The 26,715-nt window shown below is 42.2% G+C and overlaps 1 protein-coding gene across 2 annotated transcripts in view; it reads right to left on the bottom strand.

Moving 5' to 3' along the window:
• Positions 1 to 26,715, bottom strand: part of PRKG1 (protein kinase cGMP-dependent 1) — a 1,249,306-nt gene that overhangs the window by 632,024 nt on the left and 590,567 nt on the right. The gene's annotated exons all lie outside the window — the stretch shown is intronic.

Genomic DNA, 26,715 nt, shown 5'->3' with positions numbered 1-26,715 from the left:
ACAAATACTCAGAGAATATCTCTTACGCCAGACATGATGCTAAAATCTGGGATGCAGATTTCCCTACATTCCAAGTTATTTTCAAGGATTGATCTACCAGAATCTAGTGTGGTAGCATTTGTTGAGACAGGAAGGGGGAAATAGCATTTTCTACACAAAACAATCATTCAGATAAATGCTCTGCTCATTTGCCAAAGTACGTGGGCCATGAAAAGATTTCAACTACTCACCAAGAGAGTTTGAATTCCAAGTCCCATCTAAAAGCGACTTCCAAAGTTAAAGAAAGAACTGCCAATAGGACACGCAGATAGCAAAGTCAACTAGTATCTCTCTGGTAACATCTTTCTAGATGACAGAGTATTTCTTTTCTTCCCTTTCCTTGAATACATCATCAACAAGTGACAGGAAATAACCCAGTTGCACATTTATGAATGTGCTGTCGGACATCCCCGAGAGCAAATAGCAAGTTACCTGTAATCTCTAAAAGGCTTTCAATCTTATTTATTTATTTAATTTCTAAAGATTAGCTTATAATGTATTATTTGCTCCAGGGGTACAGGTCTGTGAGTCATCAGGCTTACACACTTCACAGCACTCACCATAGCACAGACCCCCCCCTAAGGTCAATCTTGATTGCGGAGAATAGGTAAATGGTGTCTTTCTCCCTGATTTAGGTGCTGCCGTCTGTGATGATAATGCAATCATCTGAAGAAAACACACCTTCCCTCATTAGCGTTAGAGCCCTGGGGGGCTTTCCCTGTGCAAGTGACCCACTGTGATCCCTGCACAGCTATCAAAACAAGAGGGTTGGGCTTGGCTGAATTGATTGGATCTCACTTAAGTGTCTTCTGTCCTCTTATTTGCAGAGCCTTCAAGACAAAGTCTCCTGACTCCTTCAGGGAATCCTCCCCAGCTTGGCTCTAAACAAGAGGAACTTGGAAAAATAGGACCCAATCAGACTGAAGCTTCCTGCACATTAAGAGCAGGCACCAGTCCGGGAGCCACGACCAGGCATTAGCGTATGGCCTCGTCTGCCCTGTACGTATATATCTCGCTTGGGACCCTGATTTTTTGGACTCCTCCCTTTTCCCCAAACCCAACTGTCCAGCCCTATTCATTTCAGCAAATGATTTATCAAATCAACCCCCTTTTCTTGTCTTCTCCCTCACCACTTCCTCTGCAGATCTTCTCACATCTAGCCTATTTTTCCTTTCCCTCCTCTCCCACTGATTTTAAACACCTAAATAATTTGAAATGCAAAGGGGGAAATGCCAGTCCCTTGCTTAAAACATTCGAGGGCTCTCTAGTTCCCAGAAATCCAAAACTCTCTACCACCCATAGGTCCAAACCTATGTAGTCTTCAGTTCCTTCCTCTGTCAAATAGGCATGGTTGTAGGGCTTAGGCATAGTGGCACGACCATGAGTTTATACATATGAAATGCTTAGAATAGCGGTCACTATACATTAAGCAAAAAGGTCTGTCTTCTATGACGATGAAAAGGATGATGACAGTGTTATCCATTTCTCTTAGAGGTATGGCTGTGGGTTTTGGAGATGCTCTCCCTCCCCATGCTCTAGTTCTTTCTTCCTTTTCCATTTCTCCCTTCCTTCCTTCCTTCCTTCCTTGCTTGCTTTCCCCTTTGTATTTTGTCCTGAAGCATGTGGAATAACCAGGCTTAGCATCTGTGACCTAAAGATAGCAGTTCCTGGATCATGACCATTTCCAGGGGTTTGCAAAGCTCAGAAAATAAAGACCAATAGTCCTCAGGACATCCAGCAAAGCAGAGGCATAAACCTCTAGTAGAAAAACTAAGTTTTCTGCTCTTTTGCTTCTTGCCAGCAATATCTAATTTTTCTTAACCTCTGGAGCCAAGGCAGAAATCTCGGTTTTGAGACCATTCCACATTGACAGAGTTGCTATAATGAGGTACTCAGAACCAGAAAAGACACCTGCTCTTGGAACAGATATAATTGCATGGAGGACAGAAAGGTCATTGATTCAACTGCAGAAAATCCTGGACTATCAGACACAGCTGAGTGATGATCCTCTTTCCTGGTGGGGAAATATTCCGTGTCTGTGGTCTCACACTTAGGTTGTGTGGGTGAAGGTTAAGCCTTCTGCCCTTTGAGCTGGATGCTTTTCCATTTTGTAAGCATCGCCGCTGAGTTGCATGATTAAGAGAAAATGCAGACAACATACAGAGTAACAGAGAATTTTGTCATTTTCTTTTTTTTTTTTTTTTTTTTAATTTTTTTTAAAGATTTTTTTTTTTAATTTTATTTATTTATTTGAGAGAGAGAGAGACAGTGAGAGAGAGCATGAGCGAGGAGAAGGTCAGAGAGCGAAGCAGACTCCCCATGGAGCTGGGAGCCCGATGTGGGACTCGATCCCGGGAATTTTGTCATTTTCATGGGTTTCAAAATAGCTGGACCAAACCACTGGAATTCTCACATCCTGGCATTAAAACGCAGTCAGAACTAATATTTTGTAGATAGCAAGGAGAAGGTGGGAGTAGATTTTGAAAAACTCAAAGTGAAAAGATCTTCCAGCAAAGTATTTAAAAATGTCACCCAAACTTATATTTTCCTGGAACAATCTCTACAATACAGTATTTGGAAAGGGAAAGAAGACCAATGATATTTTTTTTCTATTTTTCTAGTTTTTTCTAGTTGAGTACTCTCAATACAAAGAAATATAATGGGAAGTTACTGATTTTATAAGTGGGTTGATTCCACAAATTGTTGGATCTTTTTGTTTTGTTTTGCTTTTTTTTTTTTTCTGTTTTGTTTTCAATTACCTGGACTTAGAATTCTCCATCTGCCTTCCCTCCCCAACTAAGATGGTGGACTAGGATTCAAAGACCAACGCACACTGCTACAAAAGCAGAGCACAATCCTAATTTTAAGGAGAAATTCAAGCATTTACTTTTCCTTTTACCTCACAAGCAGAGGATGGGGATCCAACTTGCTCAGAGCCAGTTGGATAGCTCCCACTTAATATTCTCTGGTGGCACAGAGGGAGACAGAACCTGGAGCTGAGGCCAGGGTGACCTGTGGAGGCCAGAAGCTCCAGGCACAGCTTGCCAACTGAAGAGTCATTAATGTCCCTTTTTCTCTCACCAGGTGCTATTGTGAGAGCCCACCACTTTCAGGCAAAAAAGGAAGGGCAGTTTCCCTTTCTGTTTTAGAAGTATCTCCATCATACCTTCAATTTTGCTTTTTAGTCCACAAAGTCTGAAATACTATTGAGCCGTTTACGAAGATAGAAGCCCAGCCTTTTCTAAATCAAACTTACAGATGGTTTTAAAAATTAACTATCTCTTGGGGCGCCTGGGCTCCCTTCTGCCTTTGGGTCAGTCTGATCTCAGGGTCCTGGGATCGAGCCCAACATCGGGCTCCCTGCTCAGCGGGGAGTCTGCTTCTCCCTCTCCCTGCCTCTTGCTGCTGCTCTCTCTCGCTATGTCTCTCCCTCTCTCAAATAAAAAAAATAAAATCTTAGAAACAAAAACAAAGAAAAAAAAAAAGAATTACCTCTCGGTCTCTGTCAATAAGCCAATACTTTTCAAGTACGAGCACAAAATGAGTACCACACAGAAACCCCTTCCATTACTGAGGCATTTCAGCGAGAGCATACCGAGTGACTATGTACCTTTAAAGGCCATTTTTATCACAGAGGATGTTTTGGGCCAAAGTGGTTTCAGATCACTATCAGAATTAAGGGATTTTTCATCAGAACACTAAATCAGAGGCCACACCCACCAGGATTCCATTCAGAAAACAGCGCTACTCATTCTCACCCAGTAATCTGGCCCCTTTCAATGCAGCCCAATGCCCACCAGGAAATTAGCCATCAGCAGACCCACCTGGGGCACCCCACCTCTCCCTTCCAATTTGCAGTGAAGTCACTATGTTTTAGTCACAATCACTGTCTGGATCACTCTCTTCTGAATACAGGATCTCATTCCAAGAACAATTTCTTCCCTAGGCACACATACAGAAAGAACCTACTTTAGAGGGGCTCCCTGAAGTCCAGGTGATAGAAAAACATGGTGCCCCCACATAAAACACCTCTCTCCAGCTGGCTGAAGACCCCACACTTTAAAAATAAATTGCTAAGGGCACCTGGGTGGCTCAGTTGGTTAAGCATCTGCCTTTGGCTCAGGTCATGATCCTGGAGTCCTAGGATGGAGTCCCACATCGGGCTCCTTGCTCAACAGGGAATCTGCTTCTCCCTGACCTGCTCCCTGAATCTGCTTCTCCCATGCTCTCTCTCTCAAGTAACAGATAGATAAAATCTTTTAAAAATAATAAAATATAAAATAAATAAGCTGCTAAGAGGAGATCCCAGGATTTGCGTTCTGCACTGAGTGTTGTAATACCTTTCATCCAGGTAACTCCCACAGACTCCAATGGGCCCTTTCCAGACGGGGTTCACTTGGCACTAACCAAACACTTGAGCGGACCTTCCTAGCTGGAAACATTAGTTCACTGCAGGGTAGGGCTTATGCGATCATGCTGTCTTCAATTGGAACCCCCACCACCCTGTTGCCCAGAAACAAAATAAAGTAAAATAACACTATGCACACACTTCTCATGGGTCCACAGCAAAACACAACACTAGAAAATATGATGGCTACATAAGAAGCCTTAAAAAAAAGCATCTTCTTTGCTTCTCCGACAGTTACCAGTTTGATTACTTACATTAATCAAAAGTCTTTGAAATTCATAGGCAATTGTTAGTTATCCAAGTAGTCTGGAAAGGGGGTATTGTTGAAAACTGTTTTTTAAATTTATTTTTAAATTTGTTATGATTCTTTTTTTTTTTTTTTTTTAGAAAGAGAGAGAGAGCACACAAGTGGGGAGGGGCAGAGGGAGAGAGAGAACACTAAGCAGCATCCACACCCAGCAGGGAGCTGGACACAGGGCTCGATCCCAGAACCCCGAGATCATGACCTGAGCTGAAGTCATGGGTCAGATTCTTAACCAAATGAGCCACCCAGGTGTCTGGAAAAACCTTTTTTTAAATAAGAAAGCAGTATGTGAGAAATGCTGGATTAAGCCAATAATGAATGAACTTATTTACTGAAGAATTACTATCAAACTTGGTAGAGCCCTAGGACATCATAATATCAAAAAAACATTAGTAAGTGCTAAGTGTCAGGTCTTCTACTAAGTGCTTCACATAAACAGACATATCCAGTCCTTCCAGCAGGCTATGGCGAAGACGCTCTTCACCTTTTACGGAGGAGGAAATGGAGGTGCGAGAGATTCCGTAACTTATTTGTCGAGGATGACAAAACTGGCAAGATGAGCAATGTGCTGAGCTCAGGTCTTCTGACATTAAGACCAAGCGTGCCAGCTGCAAACTCAGTTGGTTCCCACAATGTTGTATTTCGGGATCTTTACTTATAGTAAGTCTATGGAGGGAAGGGTAAAAGAGGTTTTTTGATAGAAGTTGATGAAGACATATTTTAAATGTTTGCCGAATGCTGACCCTTCTTTTCTTTCTTATATCGAGAGAATGTGCACATGAACAGGGGCGGCAGGTAAGGGAAGGGGCAGAGAGAGAGAGAGGGAGAGATTCTCAAGCCACCCTGTGTGTGGAGCCTGACACGGGGCTCGATCTCACAACTCTGAGAACGTGACCTGAGCCAAAATCATGGTAGATGATAAACGATGCTTCCCCAGATAATCCAGAAAGCACCCTGCCTAGCAATGCAAGATATGTATTTGTCACAAGATAGTTCTGGATAAGGTGCTCCTCTGTGCTATATGGAAATAAAACCATTTTATTATTATTATTAAGATTTTATTTATTTATTTGACAGAGAGAGATCACAAGTAGGCAGAGAGAGGAAGGGAAGCAGGCCCCCCGCTGAGCAGAGAGCCCTATACAGGACTCGATCCCAGGACCCCGAGACCACGACCCGAGCCGAAGGCAACGGCCCAACCCACTGAGCCACCCAGGCGCCCCCATTTTATTATTTTAACCTACCTCTACTTTCTTCTTTAGATTGTGATCCCTGTGGGTGAGTACCATGTTCTTTTTTTTTTTTTTTTAAGATTTTATTTATTTGACAGAGAGAGACACAGCAAGAGACAGAACACAAGCAGGGGGAGTGGGAGAGGGAGAAGCAGGCATCCTGCCAAGCAGAGAGCCTGATGCGGAGCTTAATCCCAGGACTCTGGGATCATGACCTGAGCCAAAGGCAGATGCTTAACAACTGAGCCACCGAGGTACCCCAAGAACCATGTTGTGATTGTGAACCAGCCATATCTAGGGCCTTCAAAGAGCTCATGGTTCAACAGGGGAGAAAGAAGACACAGGCGATTATTAGTGATCTAGAGTAATATATGGACTCAAACATCTTAAAGGTTAAAAAAATGACAATATATGAGTTGTTCAAAAAATGAAACCGGGGAGCATGGGTGGCTCAGTGGGTTGAGCCTCTGCCTTCAGCTCGGGTCATGATCTCAGGGTCCTGGGATCAAGCCCCACATCAGGCTCTCTGCTTAGAGGGGATCCTGCTTCCCCAACTCCCTCTGCCTACTGCTCTTCCTACTTGTGATCTCTGTCTCTCTGTCAAATAAATAAATACAATCTTTAAAAAAAAATGAAACCAAACCAGATCACTCCTCCCTCTATAAGAAAGAATCAAAGAAGTGTTCAAATGGGGATCAGTGACTTCGAGATGCCATTAAAAAAAAAAAAAAAAATTGGAATCTGAAAGGTCCAGGCCAAGAGAACCATAGTCCTTCTAAATTCTTGAAGTATCTTGAAAAATGAAACAAATTCAGTTGTAATGGCAAATGGTATTGTGGAAAGTAATGTGGGAGGGAGGACAGTTGAGAGGGCTGGGGAATAAAGGCAGAGACCCGCTCTTCGCTGCTAAGTACGATGTCTCTCATTTCAGAGATATGAAATACTGAGTGTTTCTGAAGGGACACAGAATTGGGGCTGGCACCCAGATCTCTGATTTATAATCCAGTGTTCTCTGCAGGGTGCCATCCCAATAGGACAGCTTCATGATTAAGCAAGGATGGCGATCATGAAGACAACAGGGGGTGCAGTACAGACCTCCTCCAAGAGGCCCTCTCTGACCTCAGTTCCTCCCCCTCAGGCTGCTCTGTGTCATCACATCAAAGAACTTGTCAGAAAGTCAGAAAATTCCTAAACTAGTTGGTTTCAAATTCCCCTCCACCTCTGAAATTCCATGTTTCTAGTGTGTCTTTCCTGTCTATTGAGTAAAACATCTGAATTCTTTCAGCCCAAGAGTACTAAGTAGCCTTTAAAACAAACAAACTGAGGGTTTTGGAGAGGAGGGGCGTGGGGGATGGGTGAGCCTGGTGGTGGGTATTAGGGAGGGCACAGATTGCATGGAGCACTGGGTGTGGTGCATAAACAGTGAATGCTGGAACACTGAAAAGAAATAAAATAAAATGAAATGAAAAAAATTAAAATTAGAAAAAGCATAGCTAAAAATAAATAAATAAAAATAAAAATAAAGGAATGTTTTGTCCAAGGGATTCTGCATTTTTAAAATTCTACCCAGGAACAAAAAAGTCAATGATTATAAATATCATCTCCCCCAGTGTAGATTGGCCAGAGCCAAGCTAACCTAATTCATCTTCTCTCCCTCTTTTCCAGTAAGAATAAAAAAAAATTCATGGAAAAAAGGAAAACGAACAATGGACACATTCTACAGATAAACATGAGTTTACGATATCTGAAGGGTTTCTGAGACACTTTTTCAGTGTCCAGTGTAAGCCTATATTATAATTTAGTGTTTCATGTGGACAAATCCTCTCGAGGCAGCAATATAGTTCACTGACCCGTACGGAGAGAAATGACACAATCATAGAAACCTACACACACTCCAAGTATATTCTAATGTTTGTGTGGATCAAACCCCTCGGGCTCACACAGAAGCATCACTCACTGTGTAACAAAGATTCTAAAATCGCCTCACATCTTCAACTCCAAAAGGGAAAAGTGTTGAATACAATTCCAATTTATGATGACCAGAGAGACAGGAAATGCCAGACATTATGTTACATTACTGGAAAGAGGTTAAAAAAAGAAAAAAAAAATCTGTGACAAATGATGGAGCTCGTCGAAATGTTTTGTAAAATGAAGAGCTGTCAGCATCAAACATTTTAATTCACTACTCAAGATTACCATCTGTAACCCGATTTGGAAATCGGCTCAAATTGTAACACTGTGCTGGTCTTTCCAAATCAGATTAGATCATCCAAACCTCTGCATTCCAGGCAAAATGGCTCGGCTGGGTGGGGGGGGAGGGAAAGGCCACCCAATCAGACACTGTATTTCTAAAATAATGGTGATAAAAAATGACACATGGTTAAAAAGCAAACAGAAACTTCCTTCACGGAGTAGGCTATGAGGGTCACGTGGTTCAGCGTGATTTGGTTTCTTCCAAATGAGAAGAGGCAGAAGAAGAATAGGAGAAGCAAAGTGATAAGAGATCTGAACACATCAGGGATGTCCTGCCAAGGTCACTTGCGGCCCGGTGCCAGAAAATCCAAGGCCATCATGAGCTTCTCCTTGATTACCAATAGACACTAATGTGCCAACAGTGAGAGAACAGCATTAGAACAAGAACAGCGGTCATTTCTGTGATAATCCTCCATTGTAGACTGTTAGCTACCCTTGCCTTCATTTTCCTAAAATATGCATGTATGGTTGGACTTTTCAACCTAATTACATTTCCTGCTTGGCGATAACATTCTTTCATGTGGGATCCAATCACGCATCTTGACAGGAAAGGAGATCCAACTCAATAAATGTATGGGGCACACTTCATCTGTCCCAAGCACTCCTCAAAAGGCTGGGGATGGAATCGTGAAGCGGGGAATTGCCTACTTTATGCCAGTACTTCTTCATTATAATAAAATAGAATCGGATTATGGATAATAGCACATAATAGCTGGAAACGACTTAAAAGAGAATTTGCTTCCCTCTTCCTTCCTTCCCTCCTCCCTCCCTCCCTTCTCTTGCTCTGTCTTCTCTCTAGTTCATGATCTTTCTCTCTCTCCCTCCCTCTCTTTCTGTCATAAAGAGTTTCCCCAATCATCTATATATTAAGGTTTCACAAAGGACCTGGAGCATAGTAAGTGGCTGGTAGACAAGAAATGTTATTTTGTGACCAAATTTATTGAAGCTCTAAAGGTAAATACGTCTGATACGGCAGGCACAAATCATGTGTGGCTACTGAGCACTAGAAATGTGGCCGGCCTCTCCAGAGTGACATGTATCCAAGTATAAAGTACCCCCAAATTTCCAAGATGGTGGAAAAATTTACATACTGAAATGACAATATTTTGGAAATACTGAGGTAGATAGTAATTATTAGATCTTTTTACTTTTTTTAAAAAAGCATATTTTTTATTTTTTTAACCTGGTTGCTTGAAAAACTTAAATTATGTATGTGACAGTGTTTTATTTGTACTGGACAGCACTCCTCGAGAGAGAGAGAGAAGCTAGCAGGTGCTCGTATGGCTGATTGTGACTAATAACAGAATCAGAATCAAGGTGTCCTAACTTTCAGCCCTCAGAGTTTTTATTTTTTCAAAATTTGAATGAGAGGAACCCTTAACAATGGAAATCGTATTGTCGTCTATGATATAAAGGAGACCATAAGCAGCAACGTTGTAAAACAGATTCTATCCGTAATCATGACCATGCGAAGAGACTACATGCTTTCACATGGTTCAAGCTCAAATGACCTATTGAAGGCCACTGGAAATAGGGAGAGGTTATAAAATGAAGGCCATAATAAGAAAATCATGAAAGAAAGATGGAGAGCCTATCATTGAGCAGTAATGTAATCTGAAATAGGAAAGAGCACCTGTAATCTGAGTTCATCCAGTATTAGGAAAATCAGTTTTAGAATAACAGTATGCACTTGCGGCCTCTGGATAGCTCAGTCGGTTAAGCAACCAACTCTTGACTTTGGCTCAGGTCATGATCTCAGGACCGTGAGATCGAGTCCGGAGTCAGGCACTTTACTGAGTGCAGAGTCTGCTTGTCCCTCTCCTTCTGCTCCTCCCCCTGTTCTCTCTCTAAGAAAGTAAGATAGATAGATAATAGAAAGATAAAATCTTAAAGAAGAATAACAGGATGCACTTAAATAAATTAATTGCCATCTTGCCTCCAAAGAGTTTAGACATCAGTTTGACTGCACCATAGACTCCCACAAGGCATCTTGGGACTACACACACACACACACACACACACACACATATGTACACATACATGTTTTGAAACTAGAATCACAAGGGGAAAGAAAGCTTGCTGGAAATAAAGCAGGATTTTGTCGTCATAGCAACCTCAACTTTTTAAAAGCAACATTAAGGCAAAAAAAAAAAAAGAAAAGAAAAAAAAAAAGAAGAGCTCATCAAGAGCCACATCAAGTTGTTATAGCAACGAAAATATGGCTTTATAAAAACAAGTGTGCATTAAAATAGCCAGAGGGTTATAATAGTAAGAGACTATTATAAAAATATATTTGCAGAGACCAAAGGTTTAATTTTTACCCTGTTTTAATCAGGACTTGTGTTCTCTGCTTCATGAGAACAAAACATTTTCTCAGGCGACTCTCCTGATAAACACAGCGGCTGGGGCGAGGAGGCTGGATTATAGTTTTGTCACAGCTAATAATAATCAGTGGGGCTAAAATTAGTTCATTAGTGCTAATAATTTGATCCTTTCTAGATGGTGAAGACCATTAAGCCAAAAACAGATGGGGGCGCCTGGATGGCTCAGTGCATTGAACGTCCGACTCTTGGTTTCGGCTCAGGTCATGACCTCTGGGGCCTGGGATCAGCCCCACAATGGGCTCCATGCCCAGCAGAGGGTTTGCTTGAGATTCTCTCTCTTGCTGTGCCCTCTTGCTCACACATTCTCTCTCTCTAAAATAAATAACAAAGCAGAATAAAAAGTAGTCCAACTGCCTTGTCTGGAAAGGTCCAAGGAGCATGGGTCTAGAACAAGGTTTCTCAACATTGGCACGAGTGACATTTTAGATTCGTTTACTGCTTGTTGCGGGTGCTGGTCCCACACATTGTAGGATATGTAGAATCATCCCTGGTCTCCGCCAGAGACACGAGTTGCCACCTCCCACCACCACCTGCAGGTGTGACAACTACAAATATCTCCAGACATTGCCAGATGTTCTTTCGGGAAGAGGATGGTAGGAAGCCAGATCACCCACAATGGACAACCTTCGCTCTAGAAACATTTCATCTGTTTCATTCATGCCATCCTGAAACTCGTGGAAATTGTGCAAATGTGAAAGAAATGTAGCTAGCAAGCCAATCATAATCCCCTTTAAGGGGAAACCTCCCAAACTCCTGTAAATCTCTGGACCTAGGGTTGACCTGGCTTACTATCTTAGAGCAAATATTCTTTATTTCCTTTTATTTTAGAAAAAGATTTTATTCATTTTTGAGAGAGAGAAAGAGAGCATAAGCATGAGCAGGGAGGAGGGGTGGGCAGACAGAGAGAGAACCAGACTCCCTGCAGAGCAGGGAGCTCAATGTGGAACTCAATCCCAGGACCCCAGGATCTTGACCTGAGCCAAAGGGAGACTCCTTTTTTTTTTTTTTTAAAGATTTATTTATTCATTTATTTGACAGAGATCACAAGTAGGCAGAAAGGCAGGCAGAGAGAGAAAGGGAAGCAGGCTCCCTGCTGAGCAGAGAGCCCGATACGGGACTCAATCCCAGGACCCTGAGATCATGACCTGAGCTGAAGGCAGTGGCTTAACCCACTGAGCCACCCAGGCACCCCAAAGGGAGACTCTTAACTGACTGAGCCACCCAGGTCCTTCCTATTTCAATTCTCAAAAGCCCAGGCGCATGCCCTGGTTTATGGGATGAACATTCTACCTTCTCCGACCCCAGGAGCAAGCCCACAGTTGAGCCCCGTGATCCTCCACACACACACAAGGCAGGAAACCCTTCAGCTAGCCCCTTCCTCCTCCTCTTCCAGCACCCCTAATCATTTCCACAGTGCTTTCCCATTTGGTTGAATACTGTATTGGGGAAATGCGTATATCCAAAATGGCTTCCTCCCCTGGTCAACCACCAAAATGCTCCAAATTGATCTTTATTGACTTGAATGTTGCTTAAGTGCTAATAGAGCATAAAGCATCAGCCAGGCTGGGACCTTTCCATCTTTTATTGAGACCAGGTGAGTTAAAACAAAATAAGAACACATGTGGTCAATGCTTATGGAGTGACTGACCAAATAAAAACCGGGGGCAAGGTGATAAAAAGGGGAGAAGCATGAAGATACAGCTCCTTGCCAAAGGCAGTTTTCAGTCCAGTTATTAGATGCTGGTAGATGAAAGCTCCAAGTAGTAACCTCATTGTAAGCAGACACTGTTTTTGTTACCTTGGTGGTACCATAATACCTGACCCAAAATCAACAACAAATGACCAGGGCTCTGGTTTAAGGCCTATGCAATCCCCTAAGCCCCATTTTCTTTTTAGAGTTATAGCAATTCACGTTATTATTATTAGCATGAATGACACGTACCTGTGAAGACTTGAGGGACCTATCTTTTCCTAGCTCTTTCATCAACTTTATTTTACTATTGTTCTCTCATATAGCTAAAGAATTTTATAAAGGAATTTTGGAGAAATCTACTTTTTGAGGATTTCCATTTCTATTTTTGTTTCACCTGGGTTTTCTATAGAACTCTATTCTTTTGAGGAACAACAGGATGATTCATTGGATTCATAGAATAAATATATATATTTCTTTGTAAAATAAATAACATATATCTACATATAAAATACATATATGGGGTGCCAGGGTGGCTCAGTGGGTTAAAGCCTCTGCCTGCGGCTCAGGTCATGATCCCAGGGTCCTGGAATCGAGCCCCACATCAGGATCTCTGCTTGGCAGGGATCCTGCTTCTCCCCACCCCATTTCTGCCTGCCTCTCTGCCTACTTCTGATATCTGTCAAATAAATTTTAAAAAATCTTTTAAAAAATAAAATAAATTTCATATATACACACACACACACATATATGTATATATATATATACACACATATATCTTTTCCATTCTATTTCCGAACATGATTCTTACACCTGCCTGCATTACTTTCTGGAAGGTCACACAGACTGCTGCAGACCCTTGTACCTTATTGTGTGTGTATCCATTATGGGTTTTCTTGCCCCAGGACCCTGAGAGATTGGTAAACATCTGTGGAGGAAGTGTTTGAAAAGTCAGTTGTGACCTTCTCTATCACTCATGTCCACTGGAAAAACTGACAGTCTACCACTGAGAGGCTCCATCTATTTAAAAACAGTGTTATGAAGAGCCTTGAGATACGCCAAGGGATTGGCCATCGTATAGGACTCTGAAGTACTCCATTTGTTAATCAAAACAGATCATTCCCTCCCATGGCAAATACTATTCTAGTTGGCACTCACATAAAAGGGTCCTTGAGAGCCGGTGCAGTCACAGGAAGTTGTCAAGGGTGATGCTAGAACCCCGTGTGGTTGGTAAGTGTGCATGGCTGTGATGAGACCTCACACAAATACTTGCAAACGTGGTGTATGGTTTCCTAATCACGCATTAAAGAGAGATGCTTCAAAGGAGTGTGCAGGAGCACATGGCTTTGATTCCATCCTTACAAATACAATGAGGGTTTGCTTTGAACTCTAAAAGGCTATCTTGGTGTTCCAGCAAACAAGAAAGCATGTACCTGCTAGAATAGTGAATTTGAAAAAAATTTAAAAATCATAGTTTTTCGAGGCCAAGGTAAGTCTCATTAAAGGAGGCTGATTCACCGCAAGCTTGATCTGGAATAATGCTCTCTCCACCAACAGACAAAGTAGGTAAGCAGCCCAACTGCATAAACAGTCATTTTTTCATACACCATATTCCCTAAGTAGAGAGGTTACTTGCTGGAGTCTGGTAATGTGGTTGGAACAGCACTGACCACTGATACTCAGCTTCACTAAATTCATTAACTCACCTTGGATGGGATTTCACAGTGTCTTTTGTAAAAGGACATTGAAGAAGAGATTTTAAAAATCTAGTTGGTGATGTTTGCTCTTATTTGATCCTTCCTCTACCTCTTCAAATCGCCCAATTATTGCTCTAAATGGTATTTCTGGCTTGGAAAACGGAGAGAACACAGTTCAGAACAGCCAAGTGAGGGGGGGGCGGAATCTATTGGACACCATCTTGAATATGTTAAAAATATCCCATGAATCCACTAAAATACAAAGATCTGGATCAAAATTATAGGTAAAGATGGGGCTGGGCTGTCTGAAAGGGGGGAAGATGGGAAGAAAAGGGGAGCAGGGGCCCAGCTGTTTCTTTGCTCCTGAACCCTTCCCACATGCCCACCTGCAGAGCCAGTGGAGGGCTACAGAGTCAACACACTTTAACATTACCATGCCCCCTGTTTTTCTTCTATTCCAGATTACTTTTCATAGAAAAACGGGCTCCTGAGGCCCATCATGATGGTGGCAGATGATGAGGAATCTTTAAGAAGAGATGATATCACAGGCAAAAGTTTCCAGCTTGAAATTGTCACTTTTTTTTTTTTTTTTTTTTTTTTTTGGCAATCCACTTACTCAGTTCTGTTTTGAGTAGCAGCTCCATGACAAATATTATGCTTGGTACTGGGGGTAAAAAAATTTATGATTTAGCAAAGAAACCAAAATCAGTCAAACAGTGAGAAGTAATGGCGTAAGTACTGTGTGTTAAGTAATGTGTTACTGGGAGAGTAGAAAACCAGTGAATCTGACCTGGCCAGAGGGGTCCGGGGAGAATTTAATAGAAGTGAGAGGAGTCAGGCCTTTCAGGAAAAACACTTGCCAAAATTAATGCAGATCACCAGTGGGGTTTTATGGGATCTACGTGACCTGTTTTCACACATTCAAGAATACAGACTCACCCTGGGACACCAAATCATTTTAAAATTACAAGACTCTTAAATATACGATCAGCCAACATTTCCTTTTCTTCCAATCCAAGTTTTATAATTCCACAGCCCATGCTCTTTTGGCTGAGGACAGTAAGAGGCCACGGCAGCCCCGTAATTACTCCAGCTCCATATTTAATCTACAGAACAAACATGTCTCCTCAAAAACACACCACATCTGTCCATTCAGGTGATTACGAGGTAGATGAAGTCATCTGGTGGCATCAACAGCATGACAGCCACCTGTGTAGGCCAGTGTGGCCTTCAAGCAGCCAAATGACAATTTGCAGAACTGGACTAGAGGAGCTGGCAATGTGGATGAAGCTAGGGGTACAGGTGTTTTGTTCTGTTTTAGTGAAATCTGAGGGCACGCACCCCCCCACCCCAGTGCACATCTCACACATGCACGTGCGAAGATGATCGGTAATGCAGGGGATGTGTCCCGAACACTGGAAGCACATGCACATTGTGCTGAACTACACGTTGCTAATACGGGACAACATGCTGACTATAACATGTTTTATGATGTAATATTAATGCACTGCTTTTTTAGGTTCTATTCAACTGTTTCCAGACTTGATAGCCACCTGCAGAACATGCTCAAGAGATAGACTTCACGTATCTCTAGGGACGAAACAGACTTAATTTTGGTGCCATTCCTCCCCCTCCACTGGTGCCATGTGATATCACCCTAAGTTTATCTAACTCAAATGAAAGTAAATTGGTAGCTCTTGATGACTTCGCCGTGTTGAATTATACTTTCCAAGGTGGATCCCCGACCACCTGTATGTAAATTGTTTAAGTTGTTGGCTAAAAATGGAGATTTTAGAGCCTTATTCCAAACCTACTCAGTCAGCAGTCAGAAAGCCATGGGGCCACACAACGCTAGCTAGCTTCATAATCAGCCCTGGTCATGTTGGCAGGAGGCAGAGGTAAACCAGCTGGCAGAATCTGGCACTAAACTTGTTGACAGAGACTAGTGTCCAGGCCCTCTGTCTGCCTGCTAAGTCTCTTGTTTGACCACTTTAAAGAACGGGGCTCCTGGCTTCGTTCCTGACTAAGGTCCAGTTTTGCGTCTGGAAGCAGAGCTTTGGGCTGACTTTCTGAAAGAACGTTGGATGCCCAAATGACTGTTCTAATTCTCGGTCACTCCATCTCTTACATGTTTTCCCCTGTCCCCTCTGTCCTTTGCTACTGTGTGATCCCGCATCTCAGTAAGCGCTGTTCGGCTCCTAACTAGGTACGTCATGCTCAACTTTGCAGACTGATAATCCAGCCCCTGGCTGATTAAGTGCTCCCCACAGACTGGCAGTATCAACGTACCATCCGAGCATCTGTTAGAAATTGACAATCTTAATGCCCACCCAGACTCACTTTGGTCGGCTGAAAATGGCTCTCCAATATAAGTCCATGTTTTAATCCCTGGAACCTATAAATAGCCCCTCAGGTGGAAGTTTTTACAGATAGGATAGAGATTTTGAGATCATACTGAATTATCTAGACGGGTTCCAAATCCAATTACCAGATCCTTAGAGAAGAAGAGGGAGATTATGCATGCAGAAGAGAAGGCAATGGAAACACAGACCCCACTGGGAAATCTTGCAGCCACCAGAAGCTGGAAGACAAAGAGAGGATTTTTCCCACAGAGCGTCCAGATGGAGTACAACCCAACCAACGTGCAGATCTCAGCCCAGCGAAACTCATATTGCACTCGTCACCTCAAGAACTGTGACAGACCCGATTTCTGAGGTTTTTAAGGCCCCCAGTTGGTGGTGATTTTTTGCAGCAGCTTTAGGAAGCCAACACACTACTGAGCCAGATCTGCACTGTTTCAAAAGATTTCCTTATTTATTTTAGAGAGAGAGTATGACTGGGGGGAAGGGCAGAGATTGAGAGAGAGAGAGAGATAAAGAAAGAAAGAATCCCAAGCAGATGCTGCACTGAGTGGCGAGCCTGACTCAGGGCTCTACCTCAACACCCTGAGCCAAAACCAAGAGTCGGATACTTGACAGACTGAGACACCCAGGTGCCCCCAGATCTGCATTATAACAAGATCTATGGGAGACTGATGCATACACTGGAATTTGAGGATCAGTGACATAACTACATCAGATCTTCCAATCAAGCCCACATTTCTCCACCCTCCTCAATTCCTTCCCTTCACCACGGATTTCAAATTCCATTCGACCATCTGTATGCAGAGATGATTGCAGCTAACTTCACCTCCGACATGAGAAAACAAATACTCCATAACCATTATCACTGATAGGAACTGGAAATGGGGGCCAGTTTTGACCTCAGTATAGGTTATTACCGTCTTAAAGAAAATCAGCATTTCCTCTGAAGGTGATCTACCTTGTATATGAGGAAGCATTATCATGTCCTGCCTGAGCCGCCCAGGCACCCCTTGATTGTGATGACTTAATATTAAACTGGGGAAGAATCATTGCTGAGGAGCAAAGCAATTCCGTTAGGACAAAAACAACTGCCACTTTGCCAAGTAGCTGTACCCAAACTGGTGGTCCTAACCACCTGAAATTTATTTTGCAACACTTGCGAGGATCCTGTGAAAAATGCATGTTTCCTTCATGGAGCATGATACACAAACAGGTCAGGTTATTTGAGCTGAATGTCAGTCAAGGTTAATTACAAAAAAGGGGGGGGGCTCCCCTTTTCAAGAAAAACAATGCCAGTAAGTCCTAAAATCCATGTGCACTGATTTGCCAGGTTAAATACAACCTGGGCTGGAAAGGAGGGGAGGCAGTCTGGATCTGCTGCAAATGTACATATGCTCCCTACTGTTCTTGGACAGTCCTGGAGGCAGAACCCTCTCCGAGAACTCCAGTCGATCATTCTGGCAGGCAGGTGAGGGGCCTCTACCTGGCTTTGTGAATAGGCAGGTACTGATTGTGGGAGCAGGTCTGAGCTATGGTGGAGAAGCACTTAGTACATGTTCCCAAAGACTCTACCTTCTAGCCTAGGAACTGAAATTAAACCCCCATGATTGGGGAGAGAACTGGTCAACCCCGCCTGCACACTGTAGCAGGCGCAAGCATGTGTTTGACTCACCATAGCTCCTCACCAAACTGATCAAAAGCAACGGTCTGAAGGCTTTACTCCGGCTTCCCCTTCTCATTTACTCTTTACAGCAATTCTCAGTAGAGAAAAGGCAATGAGAAAACCTTCTTTTATCTCATCTCTCACTTCAGTCAAATAAGAAAACGTCTCTGTTCAGGTTTCCTGGTTTAAGTCCTTTTCCAAGTTTCTCCAGTTTCCAGCAACAGAAATAGGGGTCTCGGCAGACTAGCCTCCCACTGGATCTGTCCGGCAGCTTGTGCCACACTAATGAAAATTAGCAAGGCAGATTGGAAGCTACACTGGCATGCATTTTTGTCCCCAATAGGAGGAGTAGAGGGGGCTGAGCTGCTGTTTTTCAATTTGCTTATGATCTTCAAAGGGGCCGTTAGGTGTGAAATGAAAGCATGTACCTGACCCAATGCAATGGAATCTAATACAACTTTCCTGGGCGTATTTAATTACTAGGCTCCCTGGTTACAAAAACCGACATGTTTCTCCTAAGTGGACATTTCTGGATCTGCTTTTTTTTTTCCCCCCTTTCTAATTGAAAATCAGGCTACTGGCATGACTGTGTATTAAAATACTCAAAGGGGAAGAAAAGTTGATGTCAGATGAATTTTTACTGAAAGAGGCTTTATGACCACCCCTTGCAGCCTGCCTCTGGTTTGGACATTACAAAGCTGTACAGACTTGGTTATCAGGTGCAACCTTATCTCCTCAACCAGTCTGAACCCTTTCTGCAGGCCTGGTGAAGACTCACTCTATTTCATTTCCTTTACTTCTAACAAAGCACTAAAACCAGTACTGCCTTATGGATATTTACTGAGTAGAAGCTTATGTATGAGAAGAGCCTCAAAAATCAAATGTTTAATCTTGCAAATGTGCTAGTTAACGTATAGGGGTTTTCTTCTGTCCAGTGACAGAACTGATCTTGAATATCTTAATAGATTCTAATAGGTGAGGCGCTTTGATCAGTGGTAAAATAGACATATTCCATGAATGAACCGAAACCTATTAGTCATCAATAAGTTTTCCATCTGACACAGGACTGGGGATATCCTCTCTTTTCTTGAAACTTAAATACTCTCAGGGCACCTGGGTGGCTCAGTGGGTTAAAGCCTCTGTCTTCTGCTCAGGTCATGGTCTCAGGGACCTGGGATCGAACCCCGCATAGGGCTCTCTGCTTGGCAGGGAGCCTGCTCCGCCCCCCCCACCCCCGCCTGCTGTTCTGCCTGCTGCCATCTCTGTCAAATAAATAAATACAGTCTTAAAAAAAAAAAAAAAAAAAAAAAAGAACTTAAATACTTTCCATAGTACTTAAAATTACTTTCCCTTGCTAACTCCTCAGTATTCACCAAACCAGTTCCTGTAATGATTGCCACTGCCCCTTCTGTGTACTCGGGTGACACCCATGCACGCTCATCGTTGTCAACCCATTTGTCATTCTCAATTAAAAAAATTAAAAAATCGGGGTGCCTGGGTGGCTCAGTGGGTTAAAGCCGCTGCCTTCGGCTCAGGTCATGATCCCGGGGTCCTGGGATCGAGTCCCGCATCGGGCTCTCTGCTCAGCAGGGAGCCTGCTTCCTCCTCTCTCTCTCTCTCTCTCTCTCTCTGCCTGCTGCTCTGCCTACTTGTGATCTCTGTCAAATAAATAAATAAAAATATTAAAAAAAATTTAAAAATCAATATCCAGTACACACCCAGTTATTTCAGGGCTGGCAAATTACATGGGTCCACATCTCTGATCCCTACCCTTCCTCTGGCCCAGAGGAAGTCTGAATAAAGTTCTTAAAAAGTGAACCAAAGCACCTCATTTCCTCTTGCCTTCTCTACCTCATACTGGGGAGCTCATACGACCTGCTGTCCTCATGGTTACTGAAGGGGAACTGAATGCCTAGAGCTCCCCAGCTGCAAAATCAGCCTTAAAATTAATACATGTGGCCCCTGACTATAAACCTTTGTGCCTGGTGACACAGCTTTAGACTTCAGCTTCACGCCCAGAGGGCTGACAGACACAATGGCTGAACAGTATTAGAGAGAGAAGAATCGATTTCACTAATGCATGAAACAAGGGCAGCATTTTTATGCTAAGCAATTAGGTTTTGGCAAGGAAATCTCTTGTGTTGAAAGAGGAACCTTTTTTCTTGGTGACAGAGCAATTTTCTTCACTGGAGTTGAATGTTCTCTTCATAATCGAAATGTTTGGGGAATGTATGAAAGTAAAAAGAACAATAATGTCCTCTTCAGATGCCTTGTGACATCACAACAGATGGCATGCAGAGTGGGAAGGAAATTAGCCAGAGGGTCCTAAGGCTTTGGTTCTGGGTCCACATTTGGCATGTATCCTCTGAGCAGAAAGCGGGGTGGGGGACAGGCTCTCCAGCATGGATTTCGTCATTTCTGAAATGAGAACACCCAGAAGGAAAGCTCATGGCTGATGGAGGTTTTTCGGTTCTCCTACTGACATCTGGGTTGCCAAGTCTGACCTCCCGCATGTGTTTGGGACGGATGCTGAAAATAAAATAGTTTCTCAAAATCAGTCATGGCTACGTTGATCTGGTCACCAAGGAACAGAAGGAAAAATAAAAACTACCAACACACAGAGCTCTTCATGGCTTTGAGAAGATATCTGACCTGCTCTCCCCCATCAGAAGCAGGGCTGCACCCACATGGGGCCTCTGGGATCATCACCTTGTCCCATTTCTAAGTAATTCCAAGGACAACTCACAAGGCTACAACATTCCGACTCCTAGAAAATATCTTTCTTGAATTCAAAGGCCGTAACTCCAAGGTCTACAATTTTCTCTTCTAGGGGTGAATGATAACATTTTTTCCCTTTTACGATTTAACCATCATTTTGATTTCTCGACTCCCTTACAAGTTTTGCACTTAAATGTACAATAGTATTCCTAAAGGGAAAAAGAAAGGCAGGGTGCCCAGCCTCGTCAAAGCCCATTTTCTACTACAAATCACACAGAATAAAGTGTCATATTTATTCTTTTTGTTAGGTATTGCCACACAATTTATTTTCCCCCTAGGTAACTCAAACCTTTTGCTATGAGAGCTGACTCCTAGGAGACGTTTGGAGTTTATTTTATTCTATCTTGTTTGTCCTTCTTGTCTTCCTCACCAGCAGCAGTTAGAAAAGGGATAAATACATAGCAGATGATTAACACATTCTTGACAGTTGACTGACATGCTGAAGGGCAGCGCACTTCATGAATATACAGTCAGCAACTCACCAAAAGATTATCACCCCTTTCTAGCCGAATGGCAGGGGAGGGTTCTAAGACAAAAGAGCATTTCCTTTAGATGTGCTCAGATTAAGTTCATATACCACCAACAGAAAGTTCTATAAAACTATAATTTAGAATTTATTCAAAAGTTTTGTACATCTAAAATATCCAGAGCATCACTGGGAACACAAGGAAATAACTATGTTCTCGAACTACTATCAAAAGATGATTGTTGGGGCGCCTGGGTGGCTCAGTGCATTAAGCCTCTGCCTTCGACTCAGGTCATGATCTCAGGGTGCTGGGATTGAGCCTCGCATCGGGCTCTCTGCTCATCGGGGAGCCTGCCTCCACCAACCCACCTGCCTCTCTGCCTACTTGTGATCTCTGTCTGTCAAATAAATTTTTAAAAATTAAAAAAAAAAGATTGTTACACCTAATATTAATAGATTTCTCCATCTTCTGACTGGAAGTTCAACTCATATGTCTGTTTAGTTTGATTGCAGGCTGGGTGAGAGAAAAAGGGGCAGATTTTCTGATTACCTTCTTACTGCCCAACCACTATAGAGCTGATCACTTGAATTTCAACCCTTAGTTACTTTCTAATCATAGATTGGCTTATTTCAACCAAAGAGTGTTACATATGCTCTTTACAGAGTCCGATTACAAGAATGTGCAGTTTCCCCCTCCAAGAAGAAATCACATAGAAATCCTATAAGCTGTACCCCTTGTTAAAAAGAGTAAAACCCATCTATATGAGAATACTTTGGATATAAATACCTTGAGAAAAACCAGAGAGTACAGATGTCGACTAGCTTGCTGGTCAGAGTCTTCTAGCACAGGATTGTACAGACCATACCCTGGTCCCTCGCTCAGAATTCAAATCATTATGTCCAGGGTCAGAACTCGGGAAATAATATTTCAAATGGCAGGTGATCCGTAAACTTCCAAATCTCTGCTCTCTAGTGAAAGTTTCAAGAGCTTTGACCCAGAGGGACAGATAGAATGAGTAGAATAAGGCCAAACAAGGGGGAAACAGTGTTTTCCAAGATGCACCCAAACTAAAGCATGGTGCTAAGGAAAATCTACCCTGCATATTTCAGGCAGTGGCTAGCACCCACTTGAAATCAAAAGATGAATGAATGAACATGTTCTAGTCTCCACTGAATTCATCAAGAAGCAGTCCCTCCATGATATGGCCAATGAACCTTGCGTTTAATGCCATCACCATCTCTGACTCATTCTGCCTTGAACTTCCTAGCGATGGTTACCTTGGGAAATTACAACAGGACAAGAATCATATATAAGGGAATAATTACGGCCAATGTTCTGGATCTGTGTGAATCCATATAGAGTGTGTCCGGCTAGGATGACGTGTGAAGAGCATTAACAGTTTATGGGGACGCTCCTAGGGGACGTCTATGTTCTCTCAAGCCATCCTCAAAAATCTTTCTGTGAAGGAGAATGTATTATCATCCCATTTTCAACTGGGAATGAGGCTCAGAGATGTTGTACAATTTGTCTGGATCGAAGCCAAAGCTTTCTGGAGCCAGGATCAGTGGACCCAACTCATTCAAGGCCACTTCTCGTACCAAGCTGTCAGTTCATTAGTATTTAAATAAAAAGCAAGCTATGGTTGCATAAATCTGTGACAGTAATTTCATTTCTCCAAACTGCCTGCTATTTCATACTAGAGCAGTACTTTACAAATATTGTGCATAATTTTTGAATATTAATGTATTTGGGATTTGATGGCAGGGAAGGGTCTCCAAAACTTTGTTCCTTTATCTTTCCATATAAGGCAAGGATTACTATAAAAATATGGACTCTCTACGGGCTCATTATAATCTATGTGTGGCTTTGGGCAAAGAGTTAAATTCCTGATGCACAGTGAGGATTCAGTGTTTGAAACGGGTCATTTGCTTTTCGCAAACTACATAAATACACCTTCAGGAAGATTCAAAGTGCCGCTATTCATTACAGCTTTCCTTCAGGAACATTCCCTTGCTGCAGTTCCATTCTTCATTTTTTCCTTCTGGAAATGAAGCACCTGGTTTTTATGTCTGTTAGAAGTAGAGTTAAATTATAGAAATTTTCCAGCTAGGAGAAAAGCAGCTCCTACCTTACTCTGACAAAAAGGAGAACTCTGCAAGCCAAGACTTATGAAATGAGCATTGAAGGACAAAGCAAGAAGCTTTCCGTGATTTGGGGACAGAGTTTGTGAATTTATCAAAGAGCTAACCCTGATATCCATATTTATAAAACATACCACACCTCAATGACTATATTTCTCTTAAGAAATTCTTAGCCTATCTTGAGATGTGAATAATGATGTAAGCTGTGGACAAGGAATATAGGTTTTTCCCTTTCCTCATGTCTGAAACAGATGCTAGAAATTTAAATATATTCACTGAATTCCCCAAAGCTTAAGAATATATATCATCCACTATCTCTACTTTGTTACTAATAATTAAATTGGTTAAAGAATATGAACATTATGTGGGGGAAACAGCACAAATATTATCTGAGTAAGAAAATTTTCTTACTCAGGTGTACAAATTTTCTTTGTACACCTGTGCTCAGAGATTTTTTTTTAAGATTTACTTTATATATTTTTTAAAGATTTTATTTATTTATTTATTTTGACAGAGAGAGATCACAAGTAGGCAGAGAGGCAGGTAGAGAGAGAGGAGGAAGCAGGCTCCCCGCTGAGCGGAGAGCCTGATGCGGGACTTGATCCCAGAACTCTGAGATCATGACCTGAGCTGAAGGCAGAGGCTTAACCCACTGAACCACCCAGGCCCCCTATTTATTTACTTTAGAAAGAGAGACCATGTGTGCTCAAGTGGGAGGAGGGGCAAAGGGAGAGAATCTTGAGCAGACTCCCCACTGGGGACAGAGTCCCGGCTGGGGGAGGGGATTCATTTTGAGACGCATGAGATCATGACCTTAGCCAAAATTAAGACTCGGACACAACAGACTGAGCCACCCAGGTGCTCCATGTCCTCAGCGATTCTTAAACAGAGTTATTTTTAACAATTTATAACTCTGAACTAAGCAGGGAGAGAACCACTTTTCTTGAGAGGCTCTAGCACAGCTCAAGAAAGCTAGTACTTAAAGAAAGCTTCATTAGACATGAAGGGAGAAGAAAAAGGAAACCATGCCATTGCTGTTGCCAACACACATCCCCTCCCCCACTTATACCCCCTTATCCCACCATCTCAGACCACCTTACAAAGAAACAGAGAACCAGTTTTCAATTCAACAATTCATGGCTTATTTGAATCCAAAGCCTGGGAACCAATCTCCAGGACACTTTTGCTTTCTTTGCCCTGCCTTCACATGGCAAGGAGCCATTTTGTCATGCCACCTGGACTGATTCTCATGTCCATCTTGACCCTTTTTGGCTGCAGTCAAAAGAGCCCAAGACAAACTTTCCTGACTCCCTTGAGATGGCCATTATATTTCCATGTGGGATTTGGGGTACAGACCATTCCTCCAGCAATCAGTAGGACTATGGTGGTTGTCATCATGAGGGAAAGCACTTTTTGTGGTCTCCATTGATGCTACAGCTAAAGCCCATCCCTCTGTAGACGTACTGCGCGTGTTGATCTTACTCCTTTTTCCGGTACACATACAATAATGAGGGAAACATGCCATCATGGAACATGTCCATTTTTGGCCTCAAGATACCAACACATCTCAGGAATAACTCCAATGTCTACTTTTTCCTTCCGTTCTTGTTCTAGTATCTGACTATGATGGGTCCTCATTACCTTTTGCCCAAATAGCTACCGCAGTAATTAGTTTCCTAATTTGTTTCTTCCAATCTGAACCCCAAAACTATCTTTTTATACTAACTTTCCAAAACTACAGCTCTTGAATGTCTGTAAGTCTTCAGTGGTTCCCCATAGGCTAAAAAGATAAAGAGTTCACTGCCGTGGCCTCTAAGGGATCCACGATTCAAACACCACCCATCCTTTCTACCTGTTTCCTACGTCCCTATTCTGGGTCAGCTGGATACTCACTGTGAGCCGACTGACTTCTCCTTTCCCACTGTGCAGGTTTGCTTATGATATTCCCTCTGGCTAGCCTGGTTTTCTAACCAAGTTCTTTCTTTCTCTTTAAGTCCTTAATAAAATTAGGTGTCTTCCCTCCTCTGTCTTAAAGCCAAGAAACACTTTATCTGTCTTTTAGGAGTCTTTCCTCAGTGTGTCTTGAATTAATGTTAAATGGATGCTTGTCTTACCCAGGAATTCGGATGGACAGAAGCAGCTCTATCTTTTCTATCTCTGCATTTCCTGATAGATGACAGGTAGATAGTCACTGTGCTGAGTGAATCAAGATGACCTGGCCATAGTTATAACCTCACCTGCTTTGTTTTCCATGCCATAGGCTTTAAGTCCAAGGTTATAGGCAATAAGAATCAGTATCAAGGTGTAAGAATGGATGTGCATCTACATCTACAAAATTTCTGTCCAGTAGAAATACAACGTGAGTCATATGTGTCATCTCAAATTTTCCAGCAAGCACATTAAAAAAAAAAACTTAAAATAGATGAATTTTTTAAAGATTTATTTATTTTAGTGAGAGAGAGAGAGAGAGAGAGAGAACCCCTGAAGGAGTTGGGGGAGGGGAAGAGGAAGAGAATCTTCAAGCAGGCTCCCTGCTGAACATGGAGCCTGATGCAGGGATCTCAGGACCCATGAGATCATGACCTGAGCTGAAACCAAGAGTCGGATGCTTAACTGACTGAGCCACCCTGGCATCCTTGAAGTTTTAATATATATTTTCTTTAAACCAAGGTGTCCAAAATATTACTTAAACATGTAATCAATATAAAATATTCATGAGATGCTTTATACATGTGAGTGCATGTGTGTGTGTTATGTTCTAAGCCTTTGAAATCTGGTATTTGACGCTTATAGTACATCTCCCTGGGACTAGCCAATCCTACAGGTGGTTAACATATTGGATGGTGCAAAGTTAAAGCACGGATGATGGAGGCATTGATAAATCCATTTCTCATTTAAAAATATATTGTTTTCTCTTTTATTTTTCCTCTCCATACTTCTCTATTTCTCTCTCCCTCTCTCTCTATATATATAGATAGACAGAGCTGAATCTTCCTACGTATTCCCTGGCATATGTAAGTAAATGACTACAGAGGAATTTCTAGAAAGTGGGCAAGTACATATATGAGGCAGGCATTATGAAGTTCCCTTATATAAACGTCAGTCATTTGTAGGCAATATTAAAACTATTTTTTTTTAGTTTTGAATAAATGAAGCAAAGCAAAAAAAAATTGGTACTCCTTGAGAAAATGTAACATGCAAATTAGATCCACATGGGAAACAGATTGTTAGAGTATTGTATAACTTCACCAAAATGTCTTCACAACATGAATTAGCTATTAAATATTATTCTGCTA

Source organism: Neovison vison, chromosome 2 (genome assembly GCF_020171115.1).
Source record: "Neovison vison isolate M4711 chromosome 2, ASM_NN_V1, whole genome shotgun sequence".
NCBI classification, from domain to species: Eukaryota; Metazoa; Chordata; class Mammalia; order Carnivora; family Mustelidae; genus Neogale; species Neogale vison.
This window is presented reverse-complemented; position numbering and strand designations above follow the sequence as displayed.